General features: G+C 41.8%; 1 protein-coding gene and 1 long non-coding RNA gene across 3 annotated transcripts in view; one reads left to right on the top strand and one right to left on the bottom strand.

Moving 5' to 3' along the window:
• Positions 1-26,419, bottom strand: part of SERPINB7 (serpin family B member 7) — a 50,231-nt gene extending 23,812 nt beyond the window's left edge. Inside the window, exon 1 of one of the 2 annotated variants that reach the window (XM_053902816.1) lies at positions 26,313-26,419. The gene's annotated coding sequence lies outside the window, so the exon portion shown is untranslated. Of the gene's footprint in view, positions 1-590; positions 643-26,312 lie in introns of those variants that run through there. The other variant, XM_019463821.2, reaches the window with a different exon arrangement.
• On the top strand, positions 41-27,981 carry LOC109275614 (uncharacterized). Its single transcript, XR_002084262.2, has 4 exons — positions 41-466; positions 17,206-17,319; positions 19,337-19,465; positions 27,869-27,981. It is a non-coding gene; the product is annotated as an uncharacterized LOC109275614 (long non-coding RNA).
• Positions 27,982-27,996: the final 15 nt, after the last annotated feature.

The following is a 27,996-nucleotide window of genomic DNA, read 5'->3' as shown; positions in this document are numbered from 1 at the left end:
GCAGTAGGTAAAAACTACTATTGAGCATGCTTAATTTTTATTCCTATCATATAAATCAGATGTAAGGCTATCAGTAGTTACTTTTCTACCCAAGTATTTTCAAATCTATTTCTTTCAGAATATGGTTTCAAATTTTGATAACTCTGTCATCAAAAATCTTGCTGAGTGATTTTTAAAGTTCAGTTCTCATCTCAAAACTTAGTATATTCCAACCCATAATGCCTTGGAGAAAAACACTGGAAATACAGAATCTAGATTTGTACAGAATTCCCCACCTGCTATTTGTTTCTCTATTCCAAAATGGAATATGAGGTATTCAACTTGTCGCTGATCCCCTGCATGATGGTGCCTGCCATCCTCCCCACGACACCACATACACTCAGCCATAGACAAGCCAGAAGACAGAGAAGCTGACGACAGGACTAGACAATGACTTTGATGTTGTTTGATGAGTTCAGACCCTCAGGTACAGTGAAACAGCCACTGTTCTCTCTCGCACTCTCTCTCTCTCTACCTTTCTCTCTTAACCTCTTTGACTCTCATTCAAAGTGTCTGCCAGACTTTAAGTTGTGGGCTTCAGAAATATTTACCTTACTCTCTTCATAGAGGAAGTTAGCAGCTGGTTGGGTGAGTCTGAAAGAGTTCCTTGCATTACTCTGAAATATAAAGCCTCTGACTCAGACACTCCCTGCTTCCTTTTGTGATGACCATGGAAATTTTAAATAATGGCATTAAAATGCAATTATGTTAAGGCCCTTTATAAAGCAAATGAAGAGAAATGTGTCACATACGTCCTACAGATCCAATTCAAAGTAGTCAAAACAGATAGGTTTTAATAGTCAAATTTTAGCATGGAATTTTATCTAATTTGATATTAACATCACATCGTATTTTTATGTAGTATATGTAAATATTCATGTATCGTGGGACACGTGGTATTTTTCCATATGGAAAGGCTTCCTCCTTAGAGGAGGGCAGAGAGCAAAGAGCTGGAGGACAGAGTGCTGGGAGGCACTGCTCTGGCCCCAAGACTGGGGATTTCTGTTTTTGGGAGAGCAGGGGAGCTCAGTCTTTCAGGAGTCGTCAGGTTTTACTTCACATAGATAGTGTTTCTCATTTTGCCTTACATGCTATTCCTACAAGCGTTCGCCCACCCTGCCTTCATTTAGTTGTATGTTTTAATGCTAAAAGGGAATATCCTGATCTCCTGATCATTGAAAGTTGAAAGTTCTCTAAGGTGAATATCCCATCAGAGGGATAGATGTGTTAGAACGTATATAAAACATGGCGTAATACCTATCTCCACCAGAGAGGAATGAGCTGGTGATAGGAACCCTGGAAACTAAACAAATAACGAAAAAGGGTGGGGGGGAATATAATTGTTAATTAGTGAGAAAGCACAGATTCCACAATGAAACATATATCCCACTACACTTTTTTTTTTAATGTTTATTTATTTTTTAGAGAGAGAGAGAGAGACAGAGTGAGTGGGGGAGAGGCAGAGAGAGAGGGAGACACAGAATCTGAAGCAGGCTCAAGGCCCTGAGCTGTCAGCACAGAGCCTGACATGGGGTTCGAACTCACAGTGAGATCATGACCTGAGCTGAAGTCAGATGCTTAACCAACTGAGCCACCCAGGCACCCCCCCACTGCATTTTATAGTTCAGCTGTGGATAATATTCTCTTAGTTGTAATGATTTAAACAACCAAGTACTGATCTAAACAAGACTCATGATTTCTAAGGATGCTGGGAGGAAATTGTAGGGGGTGGGTGGGGAATGGGGAATCCAGGAAGCATATCTTCCTTCCATGAAACGAAGTCTACAAATAATCCATAAGAGTAAAATGTAAAACAAAACAACAACAACAACAACAACAAACCCAAAAACCCAAAAACAAAAAACCAAGCAACATTAGCATGGTATTGAGATGTCTGGAGAAAGATCCAAGCACTTGAGATTGGAGATAAGTATACACCCATGAAATCACCACCACAATCAATCATACTTTAATGAAGTGGTTTTAAAAACAGAAGCATTGAGAGTTGTTTTTCCTGTTATGGGAGAAGCAGGGTGAGAGGGGGAGGGAGGAGGGCACTGCTGGTCTACTCCATCAGCTCTGAGGTCTCCTTGGTCTCCTTTAGAGACCGTTCACTGCTTAGATCCTATATGAACTTGGCAAATAGATGGATAAAATACTAGATCTAGGAATACATTCCAGCCAGGCAACTCAACTAGCTGTGTGACCTTGAGCAAATAACTTCATTTCTCTGAGCCTCCCATTCTCCCATCTGTAAAATAAGAATTCAGATCAGTACTATTTTTATTGTTATTTGAAAACATATGAATGCATGTGCACATACGTAGATACTATATACACCAGCACAGCGTTGGCTGCAGGATGGGCCCTCGAAAATGTTAATCCTCCTCAATGCTCACTTTGCCTTTGCTATATCGTATTACCTGTGATTACACACAGTATAAGAAGTTGGATCACTTCAACTGTTTTTATGTAGCATTCTGCCTTCCAGAATCTGGAGTTTTATTGCTACTATCCCTCTAGTGTGATAGTTCCATCCCTCTGAAATAATACAGTGATACATAACATATGGAGATTTGGGGGGGCACCTGGGTGGCTAAGTCAGTTAAGCATCCGACTCTTGATTTCAGCTCAGGTCATAATTTCATGGTCTTGTGGGAACAAGCCCCAAGTCAGGCTCTGCTGGGCCTGGAGCCTGCTTGGGATTCTCTTTCTCCCTCTCCTTCTGCCCCTCCCCTGCTCTCGCTCTCTCTCTCTCTCAAAATATTTGAGAGATTTTCATCCTCCTTCATAGGAGGAATGGGGAAGACTTTTAGGACTAGTGGGCAGTTGGGAGTGAAAGCTGAGAGTTAAGAGTGGGGGAAGGGACCACTGTTGGCATGGAGCTTGATATGTGGGCAAAAGAACTGAGTATTCTATTGGTTCCAGTTTGCCTGAAAGTCCCACATCCTGGGACCCCCCTCAGTCCTGGTTGGATGCAAGAACAGTTCCCAGACCGTTGCTCATCTAGCACACCCCAAAACTGTGCTCCACAGCAGGTCATGGTCATTCGACTCAAACTATCTTGAGACAGACATGTATTCCAGACGCTAAGAATATGTCCTCATCTGCTCACTGATGCGTGAAATCACCGTGACTGGTGGGGTCCCAAGCCACAGTCAGAAGTAAGGCACAAAAGACTACACACATTACGATTCCCTTTATGAAAAGATCCGGCCAAGAAAAATTGCATTTTTAATGATGCCTACATAGGTGGGCAGACTATGTATGTTAAGGGAATGATTCCCTTTACTTAGCTCTACTTACCTCTTGGGAGAGGGAAGATTTTGTTGGTAAAAGAATGAGGAGGGAGGTGTCAGAGGTTCTGAAAATGTTCTATTTGTTAAACTGTGTACATATACAACTGCATATGTAAATATGCATACATAAAACGTATGTATGTACTTGTATGTATCCAAGTTATATTTCATAATTTTAAAAAGTTGGTCAAAATACATAAGGAAATAAAATACCTCCGAAACAGGAGCAAGTGTGTTGTACGTTAACTGATAATTGGTCTATTCCTGAGTGCAGATTTTGATGGAGGATGGGCTGGGGACCCTGAGCCCAAGATAAACAGAGTGGCAATGAGGTAAAGAGTAGGATGTCAGAGAAGGCCAAGAGGCCAGACCAACACAGTGCATGATGGAGACCAGGGGTCCCCGTGTTCCCTCCAGCAACCCCCAAACCTAGCAATCCCTCCGGAGAAGCGACCTGGAGAGATTTCAGGCCTCTGCATGAAATCATTGGCCATTTTTCTACATCTTTCTGGAGATTCAGCAGGGAGCTTTCCTCTTCCCTACTGCAGCAGAAATGGGAGAAGCCTTTTGAATATGCAAATCAATAATGCATATTCATACCCACATCCCTGGTGCACAATGCAGTGATGAGAATCTGATCTCCTTTCTCAAAGTGATGCATTCTCACAAAGGAAATATTTCCATGCTGCTCTGGACTGTTCAGCCTCCATGTGTTCCCTGCGCAGTTAGGAAGAGGACAAAAGCTGAAAGAGGCAAGCTGAAAGCCTGAGTCACCACCCGCCAATAAAAAGAAACAAGCGTCCCTAAGTAGATTTTTTTCTAAAAACCTTAGGATTAGGTGTTAAAGGCTGTCTGCGGGTGCAGTCTACACCCTCCCTGCCCAAGCACCTGCTTATTGATGTGTAGACTTACCTTCTGGGATGGATTCCCTGTGACTCAGAGCAAGCACTGTCTCTAAAGAAGCTAACAAGCATTTAGACCTTCGCCCCAGGTTTCAGAATAGTCTCTGGATAAAGACGGTCATTATGGGATTCACTCAGTTTGTATGTGAGTCAAATTAAAAAATTGTTTTTAATTTTTATTAGTCTTGGGGGGGGGAGAGAAAGTGTGAGTGGGGGAGGGTGAGGGGCAGAGAGAGAGAGGGAGACACAGAATCTGAAGCAGGCTCCAGGCTCTGAGCTGTCAGCACAGAGCCCAACACAGGGCTTAAACTTACAGACCACGAGATCATGGCCTGAGCTGAAGTCGGACGCCTAACCTACTGAGCCACTCCGGTGCCCCAAAATGTAAAGGTGTAACTTGCCCATCTCTGTTCTTTACAATGCCAATGGTTTTAATGTAAACATGAAAAAAAAATTCAGGATCTACAGTATTTATCAGCCTGTCTCAAAACATATCCTTTGTGAGAAGGATCATCAACAGATTAAAAAAAGACAGCAGAGACTCTGAGTTTTCTACAAAGTTTTATCACACCTTGTCGATGATCTCTAATCCTCTAATTCCTTTCAACCCTATCCTGTGTAAATGTGCTTAGCTTAAGGGCCTAAAATAGAATTTAATACAATATTTTCATCATTCCTCAGACTCAGATGTTCATCTGGACCTCAGACTATTTTCACTGGTTTCTTTTTGTCCTGTCCTCCATCCTTCCCCTACTTTCCCTTTATCCCAGTTTTTTTCTGGCCCGAAATTTTCCAGAAACATATCTGTTGGGTTTGTAATCCCACCTGGCTTCTCTAGATGCACACCTGAATGCAGCAGCCTCAGGTAGAAGCTGAAACTTGGGGTGTTAGTTCATTATTGTCACTCAGCCAGACTCTTCTCCACCCTTCTGATCTGGCAATGGAAAGCCACATCTACAACACCTAGATTCTCCCTCCTAGAATACTGGCTAGAGTTCATCGAAATGGGTTTGCCCCTTGCTTAAGTGGCCACGTGTAGACAAAGGTAGGTTGGGACCAACTGGGTGCTGACACCTTTACCATCAGAACATACCATACTGGGGCATACATTCCAGTGTCTGTGCTAACATCACATGTTTGAGCTCCTTGCTATACCCACCTGCGTCTGCTGTGCACAAAAGGAACTACAAGCCTAGTTCTTCTCGCTGAATGTTTTCCAAAGAGTCGCCAACGCTTACCCAAATTACTGGATCCTCTATTGTAAAGAGCTGTTGGAATCTGAAGGGGCCATAATCTTACAGTGGCTTGTCAATTTTGTCTAGTCTTGTTTCTTTCCCAGGAAGAAGGAAGTGCCTGCTTATCCAAAATCAAATGGATCATTTATTTCCATGATGGTCTATGAGTAATAGAACAGTAGAGAAAAATAAAGTCACAATTAATCTGGGAAACTTGATTTTGACTTAGCAGTTTCAATAAATTTTCTGATGGAGAAGGCTGTTGTTAATACGGAAGACAGGGTTACAGATGGATTTCCTGTTCTCTGTATTCTCATTGCACAGAGCTGAAATACGTTGAATTCCAAATTCTTCCTACCATCTATCTACCTGTTGTAGGCAGAAAGTACTTCCAAGTGGTGAAACAGCCAATAGGTAAAAGGTAAGAGATTCGAGTGACACATAAACTGGCCAATCCTCCTGGAATTACCAAGAGTCAATCATAATTAAAGTTCTCATCATTGTTTCCTTCTCCACTTTAACCCAGGCAACTCTCTTACTACCGTATTTGCAATAGGCTATTTAGAACTAACCAATCCCAAAGTGACGTAAGCCTGGGAAGGAAGTTCAGCCATGGGAACTGGTGTGTCACGTCAATTCTTCTTCTTTGCCACACGTCAACAACCCCAATTTCCAAAGGCCTCACCAGTTCATGAGTACAGATGAGGTTTCATAAATTGTAATAAGCTAAATTTGACTGTCTCTTGCCCTCGCTTATTTACCCAGGACTGAAGCCTGCTATGATGCTTGAGGGTTCCCAAGGAAACAAATTTGCTCATCAGCTGGAACCACTACATAAGCCTTCCATATTTCTTGTCTGTTCTGGTACCTTCATCAACATCCTCAACCTCCAGGATCCTTGAGGCTCCCTCACCCTTGTTACTGCTGCTGGTGCTTAATGAGGGAGCACTGGTGTCCCTACCAGAATACCTTCCTGGTGCCCTCACAACTGTCATGGAGGGGTTTTCAACATCTTCATTTGGCCCCATGAAGAAATGGGAAGAAGGTCCCTTCCCTGCTCATATTATACTGTATTGCCAGGCACCTAGCAGGGATGCATCTCCCAGGATTTGTCATCTTAACAGTTTCTTTGGCTGATGCTTATCCTTAGGACCAGACGAGTAACAGAGGTTCCTCTGTTCTTGTTTTCTCACTCGCCCGTGGTGCCCATAAATGCCTATGCATGAACATCCTTTGGATAGGCTCCTTGCCTCAATTAAACAATAATAAGCAGGCACTTTGGGGGACTACTGAGCCATCATATGACCCAAATATGTCTGCATTTTCTTTAAAGTAACTACTGCACTTTCTATCTTTATTTTTTTTTTAGTTTTTTTTTTTAACGTTTTTATTTTTGAGACAGAGAGAGAGCATGAATGGGGGAGGGTCAGAGAGAGGGAGACACAGAATCTGAAACAGGCTCCAGGCTCCGAGCTGTCAGCACAGAGCCCGACGCGGGGCTCGAACTCACGGACCATGAAATCATGACCTGAGCCAAAGTCGGCCGCTTAACCGACTGAGCCACCCAGGCGCCCCTGCACTTTCTATCTTTAACATTTAATACAAAGGCTTTATCTGAAGCATGTTTTTCTGTTACTGTCCTCAAATGGCCCACTAGGCATATATTCTCTTTAAAGGCGTAATACAAAGTGAATAAAATGCCCACTCTTTCCAACAGAAGTCTGGGGAATAAAACAAAGTAGTCTATCTAGACCCAAAGGCATCTCTCTTTCTTCCCTCATGTATATGACAGCGTCTGGTATTTCATTCCGCCTTAATAAATACTATTGAATTAATGAAAGGGCCTAGGGTAAAATAAACGTTATGACAGAAAAGCAAACAAGTGAGAGCTCTACAGAAGGAATAATTAATTGGAAGTGGGAGTCTTAAGTAGGCCTCAGAAGTGAACAAGCATTTGAGCTGGATCTTGGGAAATGGAGAAAATGAGAGGCATTCCGGGGAGACAGAACAGCAGGAGTGCAAGCCCTTGGGAAGTGCTGTACACAGCGTGCTCTCGGAATAGCCTGGCAAGTACCTAGTGAGGTGGCGTGGAGGGCTGGAGGCCCCGTAGGCTCTGCCGCCTGGGTAGGTGACGGACGATGTCATGAACAGAGACAAAGAACCCAGCAGGAAGAGTATGTGGGACAGGAGAAGAAGAGGTAACAAGGTCTGCTTTTAATATGTTGAATTTGAGATGCCTAGAGGACACCCAGATGGAAAAAAAAAAAGTACTTGGAAATTCAGGTCTATGAAAGAGGCAGTTGGCAATGCAGATGCGAATTTAGGAATCTTTGACACCGGGATGGTAACTAAAACCATGACTGAGATTACCAGACAAAGGGTCCAGAGCAAGAAGACTAAAACCTCATTGGGAAGGATCCCTGAGACATTTCTCCATTTACAAGATAGGCACAGCAAGGATCTAGACCCCTAATGAGACTTACAAAGTCCAGGCAACCAGCTGTGGCTAGAAATTAAATACCCGAAGAGGAGCTAAGTAGCAAGGTCGCGTGACTTGTCCGCAGTAGCAGCAGGAAGTCCAAGAGCAGCGCAGAGAAAAAAAATGGTTGGGTTTTGAATTTTAAATGCAGATGAGGTGGATTCAAAGTTAGTGTTGATGAAAGTGTGGTTGAAATGGTGGAGCACAAAGTTCAGGTTAGACATAGCGTAGTAAAGAGAGAGCATGACCGTCTTCACAATATCCCAGAGCAGAGACTGTTTCAGAACCATGGACATCAACACAGGGCGCTCCCACCCGAAATTCCTGTAACTGCCCTGAGCATGGTGAGCCTTGGCGGGCTACAGAGAAGATGGAATGTGGGGCACCTGGGTGGCTCAGTCAGTTAAGCATCCGACTCTTGGTTAAGGCACTGGTCATGATCTCACGGTTCAGGGGATCAAGCCCTGCGTTGTGCTCTGCAGTGACAGAGTGGAGCCTGCTTAGGATTCTCTCCTTGTCTCTCTGTCCCTCTCTCTCTGTTCTTCCCCCACTCATGGGTGTGCTCTCTCCCTCTCTCAAAATAAACAAATAAATACACAAATAAACATTTTTAAAAATGTTTATTAAAAAAATGATGGAACATAAGATTATGCACATCACTATGCTGGAAGACAAGATGTTACTAAGCATGTTTATTGGGAATGTGGGCCACACAAAGGTCAGTACATGTGACTGGGGTAAAGGGCTCAAAACTTCAGAAGTGGACCCTCTTCAGCAGATAACAAGGTCCACACGTGCTCAGAGAAATGGGCAGCTGAGGAAGACAGGAGGCTAGATATTAGATGGCATACCAACGTGAATGTTCAAGCCAGGAACGCTTGGAAGCAAAATCAAAAACAGTAACTAAGATGCCAAAGTCCTCTAGAGTTCTAAGGGGGTAACTAAGAATCTGGCAGATGGGAGAAAGGAGAAAGGGCAATACAAGAAGATAGAAAAATTCTCTGAAAATGATGGTGGGGAGCCAGAGTAAACCTCCTACCTTCTTCTCCTGGCCTCAGATAAGGAGTTCATAGGGAGTAAACAGCTTCCATTGAGAAGAATTTGTAGCAAGTACTCAGAATAAATTCAGGATTATATGAGGTATGGGTTGAGGAGGCTGTGAACTCTGATTAGAGAGCTCTGTAGTTGGGCTGAGAATACACAGTTTCTGTGGTGAAAGAATACTGACGGGGAGGGCATACTGGAGGGTGCAAATCTAGAAGGGTGCTCTGAAAGGGGGCTGGCCTACGGCTTAGTGCTGACTTTCCCAAGGAACAGAACAAAAACTCTTTATTACGTGCCTTCCATAGTAAGATTCTAAAAGGGGCGTGATAAAAGCACAGACGGGGAGTGAAAAAAGAAGTCCCTGTCCTCACGGACTTTTCAGTATACTTAGGGTGAAAGGACATTAAAATGCATACAAAGAAGGAGAGATACAGAGCGTCATTGACAAATAATACACAGTCTAAGTGTATAGAGTTTAGAGTCTAAGTGGACAGAGGCTGAGATCCTCGCAGTCTGAAGTTGTCACGATTGCGGCATGGACGATGCCGGTTTTGAACTTGTGTGTTTAGAATGAAGAGAAGCAGGAAGGCTACTCCGGGAGAGGATGTTCGCATCGGAAAGACCTGACCTGAGCATTAAAATTGACACCTTATTAAGGATTTGTTTCAAAATAACCCCACGATGTGGCAGAATGACGTGGGGATGAAACAATACTGGCCACGTGTTGAATCTGTTCAATCTGGTTGGTGGATACAGGGTTTGCTTTAGACTACTTTCTCTCTCTCTGTCTCTGGATGTGCTTCAGAAACAATAAAATGTAATTTTAAAATGTCTATTGGAGGGGTGCCTGGGTGGCTCAGTCGGTTGAGCATCCGACTTCGACTCAGGTCGTGATCTCACAGCTTGCGAGTTTGAGCCCCGCGTCGGGCTCCATGCCGACAGCTCGGAGCCTGGAGCCTGCTTCAGATTCTGTGTCTCCCTCTCTCTCTGCCCCTAAACCACTCACATTCTGTCTCTGTCTCTCTTAAATATTAAAAACAACAACAACAACAATTTAAAATGTCTATTGGAATGACAGTCTAGGAAGAGAACAATAGTACACCATTAAATTAAGTTAAAAAAAAAAAAGGATAAAATACACATTTCATGTCCTCACTGCTTGAAGGGGAAAGAGACCAGTTGGGGTCCCTTATAGCATTCATGTGTAGGTCAAGTTTGAGAGCTGGGACAGAGACCTGTAGGAGACCCCTGAGGACTAGGCTGCCGTATTTTGACTGTTTCCTCTACTATAACCATCATCGTCACCCTCTTCAGCACCAAATATTCCTCTGTGAGCTCCTAGAGTTGGCAGGGAACACTCTGAGGTATGCAAATAGTCTAATCAAGATCTACCTGTCATTTCAGGTTGATGTTTTGCAATCCACGGGCTTGCTGAATTCTCATTGGTGGGCTAGGTAGGATTCAGTCCGATCGAATAAGCATCCAAGGCAGAAGCAAGAGGCGAGAGAGTAGGAGGAAAACTGGGAGGAAGTTTGCAGACCTCCAAAATGCTTATTCCTCTCACTACACTAAACTGTTTACTGACGTAATGATGTTTTCACCTTTTCTCCCTGAAGTTTCTCTTTACACAATTTTTAACTGTTACAATACAGTTATGGCCACTTCCTTTGAAAAGCAACGAATTCATACTGCATCGCTTCTGCCTCTTCTTCAGCAGTGCTAGTTTTGGAGGTTATTATTAAAATCCATCAAAAAGCATAGCAATAAAACATTACTTAAGGGAAATTTCCTACACATCTTAAAATAGATTACGACACTCCCTCCCTGGAAGCTGAAGTCATTTGCGTTTTGTTTTGTTTGGTGTTTCGTTCGTTTGTTCTGAATTCCAGACACTGAAATTTTATTATAAACTGTGTGTACCCTATCTAATCCTCTAATCTAAGTTATCTATTTGAGTAAAACCTTGCAGCAGCAAGTTCCATGGCTTAATATCATATTGCGTCATGGTTAATTCATCCTAAATGCTTTGAATGCTAGGTCTATTTTTATTTCTTGTATTCTCTGTTGTTGCGAGATGGGCAGGGCACAAAAGAATTCCATTAGTCTACATCTCTTATTTACATGTATTTACCCAATCTTCCCTTCTCGGTCTTCCTCCTCCACTTTCTTCTTCCCCCTTTTATTTATGAAATGAATGAGCTTAGCTCTCACCTGGCCATAAATACCGTGATGGAGCATTCTCCTCCGACATTTCAATGAATGCAGTCATTGGAACGTCCTACAATCTTTTCCCATGAGAATTTCAAATATCGGAGGCCTTATTGGTTTCCACTTATTTCTGCCATGTCATTTTGCACTGGGGTCATGGTCACAAACAACAGAATAATAAGTGGTAAGTTCCCAAAGAATTGAGTCATCACTGTTGCTTCTTAGTAACCTTTCCTATTTGAACTCTTTTAGTTCTAGCTTAAGAAGCAAATTAGAGTCCACTTTTCCATCGCAGAATGTCAATTTCCCAAATAAATGCAATAATCGGCCCCATTTGGTTTCCTGAATTACATTTTCACCCCAACTGGAATATCACCTATCTTTCGTGAAAAATAAAGATTTTAAATCCGCAGACTCATGAAGCTTTGAACAACTTTGGTGGTCAAGTTGAACATAAGTGATGTACAGACATCCCCCACTTCTCCAAGTTAAGCCACTTGGCTTTTAAGGAAAGACCTGCATCAGTAGGTCTAACCGAAATAATTCCAAAGAGGAGTTTCTCTTTTATGAGAAAAGGTACAAAATGAGTTTTGCAGGAGCCACTGTAGAGGCAGCACTAACCTAGCAGCGAGAGTGGTACTTGCCCAGCTCCTTCCGGGGAACCGCACAAGGCGTCTCAGCAGCAAGCCCCAGACCTTTGAACTGTGTGTGTGAGCATCTGGGCTTTGTCTCCATTTACTGGTGCATCTGTGTCCTAAGGTACCAGGAAAGCCTAACAGGGGTTATTTTGGGGTCAGGGAAGACTCAAATATTTGCCATGTAAATTAATAGTAATCGCTTCTTCTTCTTCTTCGCTTGAGGCCATTTCAGCTTACAAAAGGATAGCAGGGGAAACCTTTGTATTTAGTTTTTCTATAACCTTTTATTTCCTCATCCTTTAACATCATGGTTCTGGGGGCGCCAGGGCGGCTCTGTAGGTTAAGCATCCAACGCTTGATTTTGGCTCAGGTCATGATGTCACGGTTGTGACATTGGGCCCCAATTCTCTCTCTTTCCCTCTCTCCATGCCCTTCCCCTGCTCCTGCTCTCTCTCTCCCTCTCTTTCTCAAAATAAATAAACTCTAAAAAAAAGTCACATTCAAAGAAAACACATATCCCACTCCATTTATTAGCTTCCTTAAAGAGACCATTCTAAGGACTTCACAAAGCCTGCCACACAAAAAGTCCCTCCTCGATCCTTTTTAGATCTCTCTTCCCACCCCCAAACTGTCACTCACAGCAGCAGCTAAATATCCTTCCCTGTATCGCAAATACATATTTCCTCACCACGATTATGCCCCACTTTCCATTCACCCCTTCCTGTTTTACTCAAGATTGCAGTATCCCCGCCCACATAACACCTAACGGCAGGGGACCCACCGCTCCTCCCCACCATGCGAAGTGCATGCACATCTTTTGGAAGTTCAGCTTCTCTCCCACTCTGATTACATTTCATGAGACTATCATCCCCCTTTATTCTGGTGAAGGGTGGTAACATTCTTTGGCGTGTGTGTGTGTGTGTGTGTGTGTGTGTGTGTGAGACAAAGACATGGCAATAAAATAAGGTAAGATGCTAACATATTTACACAGCATTGTCATCAGAGTAAATCTAATGGACCTATATGAATTTTATATCCTGAGAACACAGAATACACTCTTCTCAAATGCCCATGGCTAATTCATAGAACTTGACCATATACTGGCTCACAAAGAAAGCATCCATCAGTGGCTTCAACAAAGGGAGTACTGCCAACAACACCTTCTGATCCCATCGCAGCAAAACTGGAGTTTACGAACAAAACCAGAGCACAAAAAGACCCTTCCACATAGATAGTAAACGTCCTGTTAACTCCTAGGGGAAAGGGAAAATAAAAACTGAAATTACAATAATAATAATAATAATAATAATAATAATGACAATGGTTTCCAGTTCTAGTCAGAATAGGAAAAACATATCCCACCCCATTTTTTCCTATGAATTACAACTAAAATCCCTGGACAAAAGCCATGAGACGACTGTGAATGGTGGGAAAAAAAGGAGGAAGAAAGGCTAGAACCTCAGGACTAGAGGCACAGCTGGGTCTTTATCCTCCTATACATTCCAGCCTGTGTTCCATACTTTGGAAGTACTACCAGGGACAGGAAAGAAATCTTGAAGGAAAGCCTGTTCTCTCCAGCCAGAGGTCTAGGAAGAGGGTAGCCCGGCAGGACAGAGCCCTTTAGACCGCACCCAAACAATTACAGGCAGCTGTCATGAAGGAAGCAACGCCCCAACTCCCCCTCACCTTGGCCTGGTTGCGGCAGAGACAGTGGGGTGAAACCACGGTGAGCGTCCCCACCCTACCTCAAGCAAACAGTGTCACACGTCTGGCCACTGGTGGTAGCTGCAGCCACAGAAAATAGAACCCTACTCCTTCCCATTTACACTGAGAACACAGTCTTTGAGGTGGGATCTTGTCCACTCTGACCACCCTGAAGGAAGGAAAATGAAGAATACAATAACCAACAAACAAGTAGCCCCCTCCTCTCCCAACTAGAGAGTTTGAGAAGGATCACACAAAGGCAAGAGATGGAAAAAAAAGACCCTTCAAATTTGTATATGAAGCCCCAGGCACACCCCTGTTCCACTCATCTGTAAAACCAAACAGAATCAATAAAGCAAACACTGGGAGAAGGGAATTGTGGTGCAGTTTCACACAGGCCTCTGGATAATGCAGAAGTGGGGCAGACCAGAATAGTACTGCAAAGATTGTGGCAACTAAATCGACACTAAAACCACAGCCTACCAAAGGGAGCCAGGATGTGCTTTGTAATAATAAATGTGTTAAATCCTACCAAAGAGAAGATTGAAATGAAACCCGAGTCTCCTTACAAAATACTCAAAATGTTTAGGATACAATTCAAAATTAATCATCATACCAAAATCCATGAAAATCCCAATTCACATGACAGAAGATAATTAACAGATTTCAACATCAAGATGATACAGGTGTTGGAATTATCTAACGAGGATTTTATTTTTATGTATTTTTTTAAATATTTTTTACATTTATTTATTTTTGAGAGACAGAGAGAGAGAGTGTGTGAGTGGGGACAGACAGAGACAAAGGGAGACACAGAATCTGAAGCAGGCTCCAGGCTCTGAGCTGTCAGCACAGAGTCCGACGCGAGGCTCGAACTCACGAGCTGTGAGATCATGACCTGAGTCGAAGTCGGATGCTTGACCAAATGAGCCACCCAGGTGCCCCAAATGAGGATTTTAAAACAGCTATTAGAAAATGCTACAACTAGCAGTTTCAAACACTTTTGTAAGAAATAGAAGACACACAAACAAATAAATGCAGATACACTGGAAAATCCAGCTGAATTGGATAATTCCCTAAAGAAATACAGATTACTAAAACCAGATTAGAGCTGAGAAACTTAAACAGACCAATTTCCATTAGAGAAATAGGGAGCATTATTAAGGAACTACTCCACAAAAAAACATCAGGTACAGATGGTTTGACAGTAGAATTCTACCAAACTTCCAAAGACCAGAGTCCCAGTGCTCATTATTCTAGAACACTGAAAGGAAAGAAAACATCCCAATTCCTTCCCTGAAGCAAGTGTAACATTGCTACCTAAACCAGAGGAAGACAGTAGGGCAGGGAGGGGACACATACCACACATCACAAATATTGATGCAGAAATTCTAAACAAAATATTAGCAAATAGAATCCAATACGACATTAAGAAAACAATACGCCAATACCTTGTGGAATTTATTACAGAAAGGCAAGGTTAGCTCAATATTAGGAACTTTACTGCTATAATATACCATATTAATAAATCTAAGGAAAAAATATTATGATTATCCGGACATATGATGAAAAATCCACTGACAAAACTTAATACCCATTCGTGATTAAAAAAAATAATTTAAATGCTGAAGAAAAAAGATGTCCACTATCTCTGCTACTACTCAGCTTTGCACTGAAGGTAGGAGCAAATTCCCTTAGACAAGAGAACTCAATCAGAAGAATAAGAGTGGATGAAAAAAATAAGTTAAGTCACATGTATTTTCTAGATGCTATAATAGTATAGCTGGACAGCCATAGATAATCAGTAATAAGAGCAAATCAAACAATTAAAGAATTCAATGAAGTAGCAGGCATAGAAGAAACATTAAAGAAAGTCCACAGTTACATCCAAATACTTATGGCAAATTAGAATATGATAAAGGCAGCATCTCAAATCAATGGAATAAAGATGGACATTTAAATAAGCAACTCTGGGACAACTGGGTAGTCAATTGTAGGTAGGACAATTGGGTAGAAAAAGATAAAATTAGATCCATATCTCACCCCATCTATAGGAATCAACTCCAAATGGATAGGGATCTAAATGTAAAAAACTGAATCATGGAAGTACTAGAAAAAAAAAAATACTGGTCAATTCTTCTTTAACTTCTGTGAAGAAAAAGGCTTTGTAAAAATCCAGAGACAATAAAAGAAAAGCTTAATAAATGTGACTAAAAAATTAAAATTAATGCGTGTCAGAAAATACCAAAAACCAAGTCAAGCTATAGGAACATTAACAACATACACCACAGACACAAGGTCTATACTTCGAATATGGAAAGAAGTCTTAAATGTGAAGGGCAAAGGACCAAAAACTTGATGGAAAAAATGTAGAAAAGTCGTGACCAGGCAATTCATACATAAAATAAATTTTTTTAATGGACTTTTTTTTAAGAGAAATTTTAGGTTCACGGCAAAACTGAGTGGCAGGTAACCAGATTTCCCGTATACACCCTACCCCCATTCATAGCTAGCCTCCCACACAATGTCTCCCGCCTAAGTGGTACATTTGTTACATCTGATGAACCTACAATGACACATCATAATCACCCAACATTTATAGTCGATTAAATTAGAGTTCACTCTTATTATATATTCTGTGGGTTGGACAAATGTACAATGACACATAGCCACCAGTATATAGTATTATACGGAGCAGTTTCACTGCCCTAAAAATCCTCTGTGCTCTGCCTACACATCCCTCCCCTCCTCCCCACTCCTCTTTTAAATGTTTATGCAATTAAAAATACGTGATTTCTTCTACTGCTCTTATGTTTAAAAATTCCCTCTGTGCTCTGAGATTCAATATCTACTTGCCCATGTCTTCTGCTAGTTTGTTTTGTTTCTTTCTGTTATTTTTTGGTATGAAATGAAGATCTACATATTTAATAATAATAATAATAATAATAATCAATTATCCTACTAGTATTCCTTTAAACTCTCTTCCCTCCAAATCTGGGTGATTCCCATTCATCACAAGCTAAGTTTTAACTATGTAAGTCTATTTCTGCATTCTATTCCATGCCATTCATCTGTCCATTTCTTTGCAGTGAATTAAAACTGTTTCATGAAAGTGTGTTTCAGTATTTGCTAAGGCAAGTCCCTCCAATTGCTCCTCGCTTTCAAAACAGTCTTGACTATTTTCAACTCACTTCAATTTTCTACAGAATTTTAGATTTATTTTTCAAGAAAAACATCCCATTACAGAGTATAGTGGAATTAATGTCTGTGATTTTAAAAATACATTGAGTCATGTGTTCCTTAAGGAGACTAGCCTTGTTTCTCTGATGACAGCCACTCCTGGAAGACTAGTATGAAGGCTCCTCAGGACACTTCCATCAGCAGCTTGGAAGGAGCAGGAAAGAACATACAAGGGATGCAGAAAGAGATAGAGACAGTCAGAACTCAAACAAGCAGAGACCTGACTTCCTTCAAAGGGCCAGACTATTCAGTCACTCCATGTTTACCTGAATATGAATCAGACAGAAAACAAATTTGGTCTCGTGAAACATCCAAAAACCCCAGTGTCACTGGGGTACAGTCTGCAGAAGAACAGAGGTGGCATCTTCGTAGGTTAGATAACCAAATCCCATCTGCTTTCACATTATTCTACTCCAGATCCTGGGACCAAGGCTGTAAGTGACGGAGAACAATTCACCCAAACGTGTCAGATCATCCATCACTCATAAGAGTCCAAGTCTTGGGAGAATTTTCTTTTACCTTTAAGGTTGGGTAAGTTTCACTGTTGGGCCTGCCTTCAATTCAGTTCATACCACGTAAATGGCATGCAGTTTCTGTTTTCATAACTTGGGAAATACTACACAACTGTAATTGTTTTGTAATGCAATTCTTTATAGTGACCCATTTAGAAACACAGGTCAAACTTGTTCTTTTCTGGGTTCCTTGGCCTGGAATATGTTCCCAAGTCATGGAATTCTCAAAGCATGGCATGGTGAGATGATAGAATTCAAGTTGCCAAAAATTAGTAAAATAACTTAGTGCATGTTAGTAAAATAACTTAGTGCACGTTCCAAGGACACGATCTTTAACAAAGGAAGCTAGTTATAGTCTTCTTTGCCCAATGGCCACTAATTTCTGCCTCACTAAACCCAAATCAAAGCTATCACTAACACCTGCAACTCTCCTAGCTCCAGCCCCTAACCTTTCTCTGACTTTCTGTTATTTAAAGTACTCTACATAAATGCTTTATATTCCCTTAACACCTTAACAACAACTACTTAAAATGTGGACAAGTAATAATCCTTTAGGTCAAGCAGCTGATGAACTGGAACATTACCAAATTTAGTTTTGGCTGTAACTTCCCCAGGATTATTTTAAAATAAAATTATTTATGAGTGGGCCTTTTTTAGACCCACTAATAAATTTGAAGTGGATTAGTTACCAGTTTTTTCAATATTGAAACTAGACTATCTCAAACATAAGCAGCAAGAAAGTTTGTAGCACAAAGCTACATAGAGAAGACATAAAGATTTCAACAATTCCCTGTAGCAGTTCAGAAAAATGATGTCTATATTTTGATAATGAAAAGCAGAGATTTGTGTGATATTGGTTAGGGTGCTCAATCTCTTTCTGGAGTTGGACTTTCATCCATCCTTTTATTCCTTTCCATAATTACAAAGTGAGTCTGTGGCTAACCTCATCCACCCAATTCCCAAGGTTATAGAATATGTTTAACACTAGACTATAGTAGCTGGGCCCCCCTCCCTTTATTTCTGATGGAGTCTGAAAGTAAGGATATGACCTAACCTCAAACATATCTTATCAGCCTCTTAATTCGCAATTATCTGCTAATATTATAGGCATGAGAGTAATTCAATGTTTAATTTTAAATGTTATGATATTTATATAGTTCTTGTTTTATGGTCAAATACATAAAAATAAATCTAGAATGTGCCACTGAATATAGTGAAATGTGTCATTATGTTAAGTGACTCTTCTCTTCCTAAATATTCATACCTGGAGAGGTCACGTTTAATAGAGCCCTTATTTTACCTATCTGTTTTAAAAAGTTAAGTGTTCATAGCAGTTGGTTGTGAAGAGAGAAAATGCTCAAAGCCACAGAACAAGTGAGGGTCAAATGGATCAACAAAACTCAGGCCTCTCGCTCTGTCTCCTGCGTGTGCCCCTGCCCCTCGGACATCTTCAGAGGTGGATGAAAGTCTAGTGGAGCCTCTACCCATCCTCAGTCTCCTCTGTGGGATCCTCCTGTTTGCTTCCTGCTGTAAACGCTGGTCCTCTCTTCCCACCCTCTCTCTGGAAGATCTCAGCCACTCCCATTACTTCCACGGTCACCCACCACCGAAGACTCCCAAAATTGCATCTCCAGACCCTTTAATTCCTATATTCTAATGTCTACTGGACATCTCACAAGCATCATCTTCCCTCATGATCTTTCCCCAAACCTGTTCTTCCTTTTCAGCCCTTCTCTCTATGTAAATGGAACTTCTATTTGTCCAGTTGTTCAGCACACAATTTTGAGGGTAACCTTTGAGTTCTCCATCTCCCCCATACTTATGCAATCCATTGCCAAGTCCTACAGTGAACTCCTACTCCAAAACCTATCCCAGGTCTATCCACTTCTTATCATCTCTTCCTGGACTACCTTAGTCCAAACCACCATCATTGCTTATACGCCTTTAGAGCTGACAACTATAGCTCTTAAGCTATAAGAGCTTACAATTATGTATATGTGTATTTGTTTAATGTCTGTCTCTCCTTTATACTTTAGGCCCCATGAAGGCAATGCCTGTGTCTGTTGTATCACTACAATAACCTCTATCTTAGTAGAAACTAACAACAGTCCTTCCATAAATGAAATTACAGAAAGAAGAGAGGACTAAACAATCTCCTCTTGTTGGTGAGTTTTCCGAGAAGTGGCGTTTCCCATGTTGAATTAGTTGAAAGCCATCAACCATATTAAAGTTAAATTTTAACTAAATATTGATAAAATGAATTATATTCTTATATTCCATAGATATAGGATTAATTCAATTGAATCGATACAAAATTTGAGATGAAAATGCCACTGCAAGGGAAAGTACTTCCTCTTAGATATCTGGTCTGCTGGAGAACAAGCCCAGTTGCTTCCATGCACCAACCCCCATGTGCACTGGCTGAGACAGCCACGATACCCAATCAACAACCATGCCAATGAAAACCATGCAGATCAGATCTTTGGCACATGCAGTCTTTCATGAATGTGCCTGAAGCTAGGATCCTTAATATGCATATAATCTCTTCCCACTTCCCTGCAGCCCATAAACATGTCTAGGAGGCCACTGTGTCTCCTACCATCTGATCCACATACTAATGCACATAACAATCTTTAAGTCAGACTCAGCAGTAGTAGAATGTCTTGGCCAAGGATGACCTGAATGAAGATGCAAAGACTGTACACCAGAGAGAAGAGGGAAAAAACCTCACAGTATTATTTCGGGAGGAAATTCTATGGACATTTTGGCATCATTCACAAAACCAAAGAAGACTATTAACAGAACCAATTTTTTTTTAATGTTTATTTATATTTGAGAGAGAGAGACAGAACATGAGCATGGGCAGGGGAAGGGCAGAGAGACCGAGAGAATCTGAGGCAGGCTCCAGGCTCTGAGCTGTCAGCACAGAGCCAGACGTGGAGATGGAACCTATAAGCCGTGAGATCATGACCTGAGCCACAACCAATGGAGCCACCCAGGCGCCCCATAGAACTTATTTTAATAAGGTTGCCCATTCAAATCCTTCATCTAGTGGTTCTTCCCCCTCCAGTCAGCAGTTCCAAATTATCTACTCATTGATCCAACAAATCTTCATCAGGGGCCAGCCAACTGGATGTTAGGCTTGCGCCACACCGTGGGGATGCCGTGGTAGGTAAATTAAAACACCGTCCCAGGCTTCAATGAGCCCAAAGTTTGGTAAAGGAGACAGTTGATGAACAATTACAAGGCAGCATGAAAAGTGCCACAGGGGGGTGTTGTCTGAACAACCAAGAAATAAGAGTTCATTGAGAACTAGAGGGAGCAGGGAAACCCAGCAGAGACAAGTGGACTTGATCCAGTCTGGAGGGGAAGAAAGGAAGCCAGAGCCACACATGCAAGTCTTCAGGGACAGTAGGGAACATGGCAACCCTTTAAGTGGCCGATGGAACTAGTGGTCAAAGGCAGAAAGAAAAAAGAAAAAAAAAAGACTAGGGGAAATAAGAAAGGAAGAGAAAAAGCTAGATAATGAAATTAAAAAGACAATCAGGACTTTAAATTAACCCATCCAGTTGTAGAAGGAAAAAAGATGTGTATGTCCAGAGAGGCCTGAGTGCTCCATTAGGTCCCTGTGTCATGCTGTGTCGTGTGTGAAAGAAAATATATATTGTTTCCTAGCCATCAATTTTAGTAGGCAAGAGTCAGTAATGTACCTAGAACGTTGCTTTTCAAACTGCAGATTATAATCCACTGGGGAAAATGAAATAAATTTAGTGGATGGACATCAACATTAAAAAAAAAAAAGAAATACATTGGTACATGATAAGACAGAATAGTATAGGACACATGAGAACAAACAAATAGAATAGATCATAAAGCACTGCTCACAGGAAGGGCAAGTATTATTTCATGGGTACCCATGCATGTGATCAATTACAATTGCTTGATAGCCACCCACCAAGAAGTGGGTCCAGTGACGATTCCAATCAAGTCTTGGCATCCCTTTGAAATCTTTCTTAAATATTTAGGGCTTACTAAAGCTCCTGGACCCTGGCCAAAAGGTAAAATTCTTGCTCTTTGCTGTTAAGTGAACTTGGATGCTGGGAGAATGCCTTTGAAGAGCTGGGCTCTGTGCCAAAGGTGGGGAGGAGGGGCCTCATAGTGGTCGTTCACCTTGGAGGGAGGGTCAGGGAGGGAAGCCTATCACACACAGCCACCAGGGTTTCCATGACAGTCTTGTGTATGTCACATATACCAAAAATCCAGATGCTAGGAGGATCGGTTGTTTAAACGGGCCCATGCACTAAAGCATCTTTTCCCTGTAACTGTCCCAGAAACTTCTCTCTACAGTCAACCACTGCCTCTCCAGGGGCCAGACACAGAAGATTTGAGACTGGATGATAAGAGCCAAGTCATTGGTGTTTAGAGCCAGTTTCTAGACAGTGGTTCTATTTCTGAGGGTTTCGGTGAATCAGGTAGCATCTTTAAGAAAGGAGTTCATGACTTTTTGCTTCACTTTATATTAACTAATCCATTCTAGGCAGTGAACATTTGTTTATTATAAAATTTAAGTCCCATGTGCCACTCTTCACCAGCCAGGACATGCACAAATATCTGAGGAAAAAGAATTCATCTCCGCAGATGGTGTCAGGCTCTGGGCACGGGTAGGCAGTTGGGCTAAGTTGTGGTCATGATACTAATAAAGATTTCTGGGGCTTTATATCTGTAAATATTTTAAAGTCACACCAATCGTGCCATTTGTTGCCTGCCACGTAGGCCAAAGTTAGCGATGGCAGTTGTACCAAGTGTGTGCATGACAGGGGCGGGGCCAGGTACTGTGAGAATGTGGCAATGTGACACTGAAGGTTTGAAGAAGTAATTACTAGAATATGTGGGCAACACACCCTCCTGGTAAAGCCACTTGTGGTTGAGGGACAAACAAGCGAACAGGAAAGCACCCCTCAGAAACTAAAACTTACCAGAGAGGCAAACTAGACTGTGAACTCGAAGGGGAGCTCTGTTGATATTTTGCTAAGTGTGGTGTCCAGTGTTGACAATTATATGAAAGACTGAGTACTGCAGTGCAGAAATTTCGAGACCGTTTATTTCATCAGGAACTCCTGGGAGCAGAGGTTGGCAAACTTTTTCTGCGAGCGACCAGACAGTAAATATTTTGGGTCTGTGTACCGTGTGGCCATCTTTCACAGCTCAATGTTTCAGTTGTAGCGTGAAAGCAGACATAGCAAGTAAGTAAACAAATGGACATGACTATGTTCCACTAAAACTTTATTTACAAAATCAGCTTTGGACTGAGAGCTAAAGTCTGCCAACTCCTACCCTAAAGCATTAAATGCCCCTCTGGAAATCAATGAGATTAAAGACTTTGGCAAACCACACAATTGATTCTTGACAGACTTCTATCCAACTTTATAACTTAAAACTATTACACCAACTAAAACTATAAAAAGGCAACAGCAAATTAGCCTCTCTCTTGACCCTCACAAGCATATCCCTCAATATCGTTATTTTATTATTGTCACTATTGTTATTCCTATTTTCAGCTGAAAATTTCAAGCGATTCAATTGCTTTTCTAAGGGTACACATGCTGTAATAAATAGAATTTATGCACAATCATTTGACTCCATAAGAATCAGAAAATCCAGAATCCAAATTTTTGTTTTGTAGCTAACCAAATTTCCTAGACAAGGAAGATAAACTTTCTATGTTTCTAACTCGAAACACGGAACAGAAACTTTCAAAATGGTAATGGTGACTAACTTGGGAAGCAGTAGAGAATTTGAAAAAAGAAAGACTTAATTCACTGTTATGACAACCGCAAACAAATCAGAGTCCTTGTAAGTGTTTCCATTTCCTTACATCTCTCTTTCTCCTCCTTCTCTCTGTCTCTCTCTCTGTCTCTGTCTCTCTCTGTCTCTCTCTGTCTCTCTCTCTCTCTCTCTCACACACACACACACACACACACACACACACACACACACACACTCTGAGTCCACCCAAAACTCTGGAAATAACTGGCAAAATCTAAAATGTAGGACAGGAGTCTTGGAGGAAGCTGCCAGGAAGTCTTGGAGTGCCAGGCCTAACCACCCTAGGTAATTGATGCCTTCTAATCTCACAGAATCTCCTTCACCAGTTCCCCCCAAAATACTGAGCAGCAACCTCTGTTTATCCTCCACCCTGATTTCAACTGTGATGGAGCGGAGGTCCAGACCCACTTTGTCATATGAGATGAATGGCTTGCCTGGCTTTCACAACCTTTAACAAGAGACCGGGCTGGGACTGCTGTTAGATTGTGGTGTTGTCACTGGATCCTTCTGCGGGTCCTGCGGGTGTGGCTGGGAGCAAACCACTCATAAATGGATGCTCTGTGCCCCACGGACAGAAATGGCCAGTCACTGTCCATGTGCAGGAACACACATTCCCAACCACTTTGCTGAAACACTTCATAAACCCACCCCATGTAATGATTTTATGAGACCTGGCACACATCAAAGTTCATAATCTGAGCCTGAAAACAGGTAGCAACAGGTGTGAGAAAACAGCTCTGGTCTTTACTTTGTATCCCCTACGGCATGCTCTCATTACATAACATCATGTGCCCTGAGATGAGTACCTTCCTACTTTTAAACTTCAAAGTCTCATGTATAAATCCCTAATATTTATCTCAATAAATGTTATTGCTATTTGTTTCCACCTTTGGTGACAGGTAATAACATATTGGTCAACCATTACAATGATCTTATATAGAGAACTGTAGGCTTTTTACTGGTGATGTGATACAATTCTTGTCCATAGTTGAATAAAGATTTTTAAAATTCTTCAAGTTTGCCTCACTAACTCACCTTTAAAATGATACTATTGTAAGTGAATTCTGTTCAGTGAACCTGCAAACCTATTGTAAGTGAACCTGCAAACTCCAGTGTCTGCCATTAAAACAGGCTAATTGTAATGCCAAGGGGACCAGTAGAAAGAAATCAGGGTCCTTCTCATCTTATCCCGATTTTTGTCCCTATTCATGCCTCCTCTAACCCCAAAATTTCTCAACTTCTCATAGGAAAAGAAAAAATGGGGGGAAAAAAGGTGGGGGAGAGGAGGGGAAATGAGAAGAAAAGAAGTATAGAAAAATTGTTTTCCTTCATTTCAGAAATAGGAAAAAAAAACAAACAAACAGGAATCCTCTAGCTATGGCCTGAAATGCCACCTCAACTCAACACTTCAGATTGAACACTGTGGGCACTAGGAAATTACTAACATTTTCCCTGCCTCCTTCCAACAGTCCATGCTCTGTGATGGCTGGAGATACTTGGAAAGAGCTTTGGGGCAGGCAGAGCAACTAACTGCAGGAGGCTTTCCAGGAGAGACGATGCGCCAACTCCTTCTGGAACAAGGAAGGAGAGAAGCCAGTGAGGTTGACTGAGCTGGAGGGAAGGGCTTGGGCACAGAGAATCTCATGCACTACAGTCCTTGGGGCTCCAGCTTCTCTCTGGATGGCCCGGACAACCAGCCTTATCCCATCTTTGCGCCTCTGGGGAACATTCTAAGACTAGAGGGCTTGTACCTAGAAAATGTCACAGGTGGAGCTTTTTATCTATTTGCTGGTGTTCCAGGCAGCATCACCTATGGCAACACTACCAAGTTCAGACAGGAAAACATAATCTGATTATTTCTCAAAGAATAAAGGAGGAAATCTGTGTTTGCTTTGGAGCAAACCCAGACCCCATATTCTGTCACGAAACATGAATAGAATAGCACACTTCCCTAGTGTGAAACTGAGGTTTTCAGTCCGCTCTATATGGATCTCCCAGCACTTTTCAGCCAGACAAAAGACTTCACACCTCTTTTCTAAGATAAACTTCCAGAATAGTTTTACTTCATCCCTGTCAAGGAATAAATGCAAATTGATTTATCAATATAAATATAAGCTTCTCTTCAAATATGTTAGCATTGAAAACTCCACCATAGACTTTGGATCAAAATCTTCCAGCTACAACTTTGATTAAATGCGAGGTTTCCTGTTGTAGTTCTGTTCTAACCGCAGAGGTCAGGGCGTCACAAATTAAAAAGTCCTTTTCCTTCCTCTCCTCTTGTGTCATGCCGTTTGGGGGCCCCATGAGAAGCCCACTCCCTAGTCCGTCTGTATCGAATGCAAAAATACTAGCAGAGATATCCAGGCTATAAATTATTATAGAAGACAACATTTACAGTACAGAGACCTTCTAAAGCTCAGCTGTACCCAGCTTTGGCTTTTTTTGGAGAACTTTTGATTCTGAATAAGTTTATCAAGTACTCAAAAGCTCCAAACATTACTAAAAACAACAACAAGCTCAAGCCTCTCACCATTGTTGCTAGAAGTTGCCAAATATCATTGATAATAATGAAAATATCATCAACAGGGAGCGTCTAACACGTAGCAGACTTTTGGGGGGAATGCAACTTGTCATCAGGGTTTTAGATCATTTGCTGTTAAAAAAAAAGTAGAAAACACTAGCTTGTAAATATCCATTCATTCATTCACACATATTTATTCGTGTCGTTACGCCTGGGGGATAGAAAGCCCAGATGCAAGAATTAAGTATATTCATTCAGTGCATAAGTTATCTTTTATAAGCATGGCTTTGTTCTGCAATTGGCAGGCATTTTTCACACACAGTAAAGAACAAAGCTGATTTTCCTATATCCAATATGTCGGCCAGTGGGATAGAGGCTGCCATCCACTGTCATCCTCATTGCAAAATCACTCTACAACGACCCTGAAGAGAATAGAGTAGGACAGGGGAGTTTACAATGCCTTCAGGGAAGCAAGAGAAGGCTACAGTTTTACCAAGCAAGTCATTGTCTGACTTCCAGAAACCCAGATGCCGGAGGCAAAGCTGTTCCTCTGAAGGCAGATAAATGCTCACACAGACAGCCCTCAGGCTCTGGGGGTTGTCATCCATTTTCGGGTGTCTGAGAATACTCTAGAATAACCCAGCATGCATAAGAATGCCACTTACCTCCTCCCACTGCAGTTCTGCCACCTGCACTGATGGGCTCAGGTTCCTCCTGCCTCCTCCCTCCTGACTCCTCACTCCTCCCACCTCACCTCTGCCAAGGTCCAGGGAAAGTTCTCCAGAATTCCCACTGGCTCAACCCCTGAGGGAGAGGCCGGTCACTACAGCAGCAGTAGTGACAGCAATGCACGGAAGTCCCTCCCCCCTCCCAGACTGCACTAGTACGAAAATCATGGAGGGGACACCAAAGAGGCATACCAACTAGGCTTCCCTGTCCAGCTCAGGAAGGCACACGGCAGCCCCCTGCTCAGCAGGAAGCCTAGGGTGGTGCCATAGTGTCTGTTATTCATCCTACTATTTGTTCATGAGCAAGTAAACCACAGAAAGAAAACATCCCCATCTAAACCGTATGTACCTGGATGTTGGGCAGGTTATCAGTCAAGAGCCAAGGATCAGAGCCAGCAGAATAGAACACAAAGAAGGGAGGCACATGGGGTAAGCCAGAGCCAAGAGGGGCCAAGCACCAGGTGCAGGACTCAGACAGTCCTGTCCTCTGCCCAGGACTGAGACCATTCCGAGGGCACTCACTATCTAGAGTTCAAATGGTGTCCCTGGAAGATGAAACGACTCAAGTCCCAGATCTCAAGATAAGCTTGCAACACATGGATCGTTTGTGCCAATGACAGATGGCAATGTGCGACTCTGGAGAAACACTGATGACCCAATACACGGCAGAGACCATATACTCCGAACCAGACGTCAGGATATGTCTTCTGGGAAGCACACTTTTGGTGGCAGAATACAGAAGGGTGTGGTGTACTGGAAATTCCAGCTCCTCACCTTGTACCCATGTGACCTTTGGCAAGCTCTCTAAGTCTTGCTTTGCTTATTTGAAAAATGGGGAGGATTTTGGTAATGGGGAAAAACGGGGAGGATTAATGGTTGAGAGGATTATAGGTAGCATACGCAAAGTACTTAGTATATAGTAGGCATTTAATAAATGTGTTATTAACGTAATAACAGATTGAGGCAGTCCTGGAAAATCTGTATCTATAATGAGAACTTCTATCTACATGTTCTATTCTTCTATCTACTTGTTACCCACTACTCAAGGTCCATGTCAAGTCTCCCCATTTTCACCATCTTCTATATGAGCATGCACCCATATTGATTTCTTTCATTCTTGATAATATGTTTTCAACATATATTTTACTGAATGTTCTACCTTTTAGATACAATTTTACCTTGCCAGTTCTAAGTCCCTCCTATAAGATCTTTTCCTGAGCACAGAAAGCAAGCCATGCTACTTTAAAATCCCAAAGATTTAATATAACGTAAGAGACCTGATAAGCATTTGAAAAATAAGTACTTAATTAATTGTGGCCCAAGCAGTATTTTTGGTTGGCCTATAAACATCCTTCATATCCACCTGCACATTTCCTAAATTATTTTTGAAAGAAGACTTTTCATGTTTGCATTGCACCATGATCTATATGGAAAATAAAAATCCTATCCACCTCGCAAAATTATTGTCGCTTTGCTTTTGTCGTTAAATACAGCTATGGCCCTGTGACAGTGGAACATGGAGATGTCGTGTCTGTGTGCTGAAATAAGGAGACATCCCTGCTTGTGTTAAATAAAGTCAGCCAGCATCACTGATTTATGGAACCACTTCTGTTCTCTATTT

This window comes from Panthera pardus, unplaced genomic scaffold (genome assembly GCF_024362965.1).
Source record: "Panthera pardus isolate Hobbes unplaced genomic scaffold, ASM2436296v1 HiC_scaffold_15, whole genome shotgun sequence".
Taxonomy (NCBI): Eukaryota; Metazoa; Chordata; class Mammalia; order Carnivora; family Felidae; genus Panthera; species Panthera pardus.
This window is presented reverse-complemented; position numbering and strand designations above follow the sequence as displayed.